We start from the raw sequence: 5,985 nt of genomic DNA on the forward strand, positions 1-5,985 counted from the left end.
CTAAGACATCCTCGACACTCTATTTTCTTTGCTGTTTTTAATATAACAAATGAACTCGGAATTGCACAAACTTTATGTCCAGGTATTCATCTTGAAATAAGTTTTCTAACAAACCAAGGATCATAATTTTCTAATTTCTCTAACCTCAAGAATAAAGGAAAAACTGTGACTGCTCTGCAGTGCATAAAACCAGAAAAACAGCAGCAGCATGTGATATTCAAAATTCAATATAAAATCCAAGTTAAATCCAATGACTTTAAAAATTAATGTAGTTAAACTTTACTCATCCAGAAACAAGTGTGTCTTGGTTGCAACCCAATTGCTATTCAATTCTAAAAGTTACAAGCATTGGAAGTTGATGCATAGCTTGCTGAAATCTGTTTCTTTTCAGCTCTGACCGCCAATATTCAAAAACTCACAACTCCCAATCCTCAACTCTTAAAATTATGAAGTTTTAGAGAAATAAGGAAAATTAATCAAATTTTATAACAACATTGGTTTCGCTCCAAAACTCAACTCGTAGAAGTCGCAGCAAGACAAACAAGTTGCTGCCCTGTTTGACATTTTCTGCTGCAGGACAGATTTAACAACCTATCTTTAAAAATTTGCCATAAATTGTATATTTAACAAAAAGGTCCCAATTTTTCCAGTTTAGTTCCTTATATTCCCAAGTTTAACCCAGATTTAGTCTCATGCAAATCCGATCATTACATAATTAGTTACAGCACATGCAATACCACCACAACATAACTCTACATCCTTATTAACAACCACCAATCCTAATCCATCATAAATAAATATAAGAGCACACTATTAATAACTTCCACACCTCATAATTCCAATATATATATATATCCACCAACAAATCCTTTCCAATAACATTACAAGGCTAATCATTAAATACAACAAACAATTCAACTTATCCTATGGTATCTCTAACCTAAGCTTTCACAACACCGTAAATATTAAACGTACGAAACTTAAACCATACCTTGGCCGATCACTTAATTCACCCAAGGCAGCTTCTCAACACAAAATTACAGCCTCTTCAAGCTCAAGTAAAACAGCCACAAACTAAGCTTTGATCACCAACAGGCCTCCAAACATTCCCAATGCATATATACCCACTTAATCTACACCTAATACATATACATATTCTAATTTCAGTTCTCCATTACTAAAACAAGATTGAGCTAGGGTTAGGGTGTTCTTACCATACCCATATGCTCAATAGCTTGAGCCCACAAGTTCCGGAAGCTAACTTGAACCTAGAACACAAGGATTGAACAATTTTTAACTTAATTGTTCATAAATTTCCGAAATTAGGAGAAGCTGGCTGAGAAGGAAATAATGAGTTACCTACCAAATTGTTCCATGGGTTTCATAGAGCTCGTCGCGGTGAACGCGTGGTCGCAAACGGTTCGTCAATCGGAGCTCTGGATCAAAAGTTACATGGATTTGAAATTAAAGTGAGGGTTAGGTTTTTGCTTGTGTTCTTCTTCCCCCTAAGAAATGTTTCCCAGCGTGAATAATGAAGGAGAAGGGAAATAAGAAGTTGTGCCTCTTTAATGGATTGGGTTTGGTTGGGCCTTGGGCCCATTTTGGGTCCGGTTCAACCAGTCCGGCCCATCCGGCCCAATTTTGGGCCAAACTTTTCGAAATTGGTATCAAAATTCTCTTTTCGACGAGCTCTATCCCATTTTGATATCAGTTTTGCGTATTTAATTTTCCTATTGAAAATTCGATTTATTGACTAATTATATACCGATCTTAGCGGGGTTTACATCCTACCCACCTAATTAGGAATTTTGTCCTCGAAATTCAGAGTGCGCTACCTGAATAGAGGTGTGGGTAGTCCTTCCGCATCTCTGTCTCAAGCTTCTAGGTGTATTCTTCAATACCAGCCCAACACCAAGCTACTTCCACTTAAGAAAACCTCTCTCCTGCGTAAACGTTTAATGCTGGTATCATCAATCCTAACCAGAGTTACTGGAAGCGTCAGACCTTCTCTTACTTGGACTGATTCTGGTTGCAGGACATAACTGGGTCAAAAGTGTATTTATGAAGCTGTAATATGTGAAACACATCATGTAGGTTCGAACATGTAATCACATGGATCGTCACTTTGTTCTTCACTTCTGGCGGCTCAAAATATCTTCTTGAATTCGCGATACTTCTTAGAAACCCCAAGGTAACTTCAAAAATCCTCTCTTGTATTCTTCGGACAACAGTTTCTCACTCTAACTCCTAATCTCGACACATAACCCACTCATGGTGTCTTCTTGATTCAGCCGGCTTCGGTTCTCTTAGTAGCTCCTTATCACTGTTATTGCATTCCTTAAGTCCTTGACTCTACGTTCTCTATTTCGACATTAAACATATAAATCTTTTCTTAGTTTCCCTTCGTTTGCCAGACTTCGACATCCTCGGTAGGTCTTTATCGTCCCCTCACGCTTCCTGCATTTCATCTTTGCTATGTTTTAAAACCGCAATAGATTTAGTTTGACTTCTTTAGCTATACCCTTAATATCTAAGCATTTTCCCAAAAATTTCTTACTCAGGGCATCTGTTACCACTTTACGATGTTGTATTTACACGTATCCTAAACCCTTTTGGTAATGTATCGCACTAATTCCGAGTTGTTAAATAAGTTTGGGTATCCTGATTACTGGATTTGGGGTTAATCCTTCTCTTGGAGATTGGAAGCTCTCTTCATATTCGGGTATCCATGTAACCGGTGTATTTTCCTAGCGTGTTAAACTCATCATAGGCTTTGTGGTCTGCAAGAATTAATGCTCCAAAACTCTTTTTGGCGGCGCATGCTTACCTGCTTCATTTTCCGTATCCAAAAGTCTTGCTCTTAAGGAAACAACATCTCAATAGTTGCAGCTATACTTTATACATGATACTAATATAGGCTCGAGTTAATTTTCAAAAGGACATTAAGCTCGAAAAATGAATGAGCAATACAAACGGTGTTCGTAAGGATTAAAAAAAAGAAAATCTTGTACACGGTTAATCAGGATTATACCGAAATAATGAAATGCACAAGGAGAAGAACCTAGGTGCATCTCAAGAAAAGAGTTCAAATTAAAGACCCTTGGTAGAGATAACAGAGCGTATAGAGTCAAAGAAATTTCAGCTGATTCTGAAGAACATGGTTTGCGAACAAGGCAACTTTAGTCGTAGCGAGGGTACAAGATTCAAGGATTACGCGTTTATACCAAGACAAGCTCAGACTCATCCTGGAAGAAACAATATTCATGCTCACAAGGAGTAAAGTTAGAAAGGTAGTCAAGCTATTTAGGAAAAGCTCCGGATCGAAAGTCAACGTAGGTTTCAAAAAAGGATTAGATCGAGTCGCGAAGGTTCGTTATCACACCCTCTCTGCATAAGGTTTCCTACCGTTCTCTTCTTTCTTCTCTAGCATAACCGATGCTTCCCACAAAGAAATAGTTGGTTAGGTGATTCCCTCTTCTAGTACTCCCTTCACTCAATCCTAAATTCTACCGATTATGATGATGTCTTTGCTTGTGGTGTGATTGAAGTTAATCCGGCTTCCGGTACTAAGCCTATCGCAAACTCGCTTTCTCTCTGAAATAGAAGTTCTGACACACCTTCAAGAATTGTCTTAGAAACTCTCTCGTATAGGGATTTGTTTCATCTTCACTTACCTCTTAACAATTAACAGCTAAAGATTGAATTCACTCTATTCCTTTTCCTCAAAGTTTTGCCGTCACTAGATTCTGAACAATAACTCCGCATAGCCCTCAACACTCCTGATTCCTTAGATATGGTCCAACCTGCTTCCTTGATACGGTCTAACCTGCTTCCACTACGTCACTTAATCATTAACCTTCACAAGCTTAACCACTCCTCTAAGTTAGCTAAATGTTACTCCATCTCAACAACCAATAGTTTCCGACTAATCATCGACTTGGACCTCATAATTACTGAAACTCGTCATGCATCACGAAGGAACATTACATATCAATGGTAGGCAAGGAAATTAAAAATTCAACTGTTGGTTCATAATTACCTCGGGTATGAGAATCGGGTTCGGTTGCATCCCGGCTTCCTCTGTACGAACAATTCCAAGACATATGCCCTGGCCTCCCGCACTTGTAACATACGCCTAATCCGGCCCTGCATGGTCTGTTTGGATGGTACCTCTTGCAACTTGAGCACCTTAAGTCACCCGGTTGAGCACTAGTTTGCCCTTCTGAATTTGGGTCCGAGCGATTATCGTTCCTTCGGTCATTGTTCCGGCGCTGAGAATGTGAAGCGACAAAATAATTCTTCTTGAAATTTTGGCTCTTAGGTGTAATTTTTCCCTTTTTTCTTTGTGAAGGGTTCCTGGCGACTATTCCTTGCTACCTCAGTTCTCCTTGAACTTTCTCCCGTTGTTTGACCCGTGTTAACTTGCTCCGGATAACCCGCTGGCACCCATATATTCGGAACATTATGTCCACCTTCATATTCATTATCACCATCGTTGTCAGTTCCAGCTTGTGATTCCATCCCATCCATCACTCGGATGGTCGCAGCAGCAACAGCGCCAACGGCAGCAACAACACTCGTCATTGCGGTCACGATATCGGTTAAACTACCTACCGGTATAGTCACCTCATCAGCTCTCCGTCCTCGACCTTGCTTACGCTCACGACGGCGCCTACGAGATGCCATTTGGTTCCTGTTCACTCCAAACAAGTGATATCAAGGTGATCAGTCTCAATATCTCAAGTTTAGTATTTCAAAGTCCCAAATGCATGCTCATGAGCATTCATGCCTCGTATATCATTAGATACCCTAAATAGCATGTATAGACACCCAGAGTATGCCTAGAGGCATAATCAGTCCGTCCCTCAGGCTCTATAGGAACGAACTGCTCTGATACCATAATGTAACACCCTACTATACTAAATCTTATGCTTAAGTCATAAGATTGAGATAATAAGATATTACGACCTCTAAAAATAGAATTATATATATAATAATAGGAAAAGAGATACTTAACTAGGAGCCTTGAAAAAATTCGGGCAAAACAAAATCGCAAAATAAAAAGCGCAACGCTCAAGGAATAGGATTACTTGCGTGATGAGAAACCTAATAGGAACATGATAAAACAATAAACGAAGGGATAAAGAAAAGTCAAGGAACAACATAACTAGCCTCTGACTCAGCCTGCGAAGCTAAGGCTGGCCGGAGGATACATATATACATATAAACATACATAAGTGTCCCCAAAATATACCAAAATACCAAGGTAAACTCCTATCTCTCCCTCAACCTCTAAGAGGAGCAGCATACATAAGTTACTTGGAGAGTGAGCTACACATATATATACATATATACAAATAGAAACCAAAATACACCCAAGAACTACTTCGCTTTCCAGAATCCAGACGCCTAGCGAGGAGCCTCTCGACCTGCATCTGAAAAACAACAAAACAATATGGAATGAGAACCGAAGGTTCTCAGCATGGTAAAAGTGCCACGCGCATAAGAAATACGGTCCTGAGAATGCCATAGGCAATCCTAGAACTCCGTTATTCAATTATCCAACTTAAGCACTAAAATAGAAGCCATAAACAGGGGTAGGTATTCTAAATCTGCCTAACTTACTCAAGTTCAATCTTAACCTAACAACGAACCACTGAACCGAAAATCACAATAGCCACCGAACCACTATCACAATAGCCACCGAACCAAAATACGTTCATGTGGTTAATTCTTCATTTTCAATTTTCAATCAACAAGAACAAGCAACCAAACAACTTCATACACAGGTAATGATCAAATAGTACAAATAGCAGGTATAACAAATAGCAGGTAATATATATCAATTAGGCATACCCAGGAACTGCATAGCAATCAAAACAAACAAATGCATATGATGCATGCCTGTCCTATGGCTGATGGGGCCCATCTGTCGGTTATCCAGCCAACCCGACAAGTCCGAAAACCTTAGACTGTCCCTCGTCG

General features: G+C 39.4%; 1 long non-coding RNA gene across 3 annotated transcripts in view; it reads right to left on the bottom strand.

Annotated features, from left to right (window-relative positions):
* LOC107469852 (uncharacterized) overlaps positions 1-5,985 on the bottom strand; it is an 8,855-nt gene that overhangs the window by 1,062 nt on the left and 1,808 nt on the right. The window contains exon 4 of one of the 3 annotated variants that reach the window (XR_008003640.1): positions 4,529-4,693. The exons of 1 other annotated variant lie outside the window; for it this stretch is intronic. This is a non-coding gene — a long non-coding RNA (uncharacterized LOC107469852). Of the gene's footprint in view, positions 1-4,528; positions 4,694-5,151; positions 5,436-5,985 lie in introns of those variants that run through there. One more of the 3 variants, XR_001588257.3, reaches the window with a different exon arrangement.

The sequence above is a fragment of the Arachis duranensis genome, chromosome 10, assembly GCF_000817695.3.
Source record: "Arachis duranensis cultivar V14167 chromosome 10, aradu.V14167.gnm2.J7QH, whole genome shotgun sequence".
In the NCBI taxonomy this organism is placed as follows: domain Eukaryota; kingdom Viridiplantae; phylum Streptophyta; class Magnoliopsida; order Fabales; family Fabaceae; genus Arachis; species Arachis duranensis.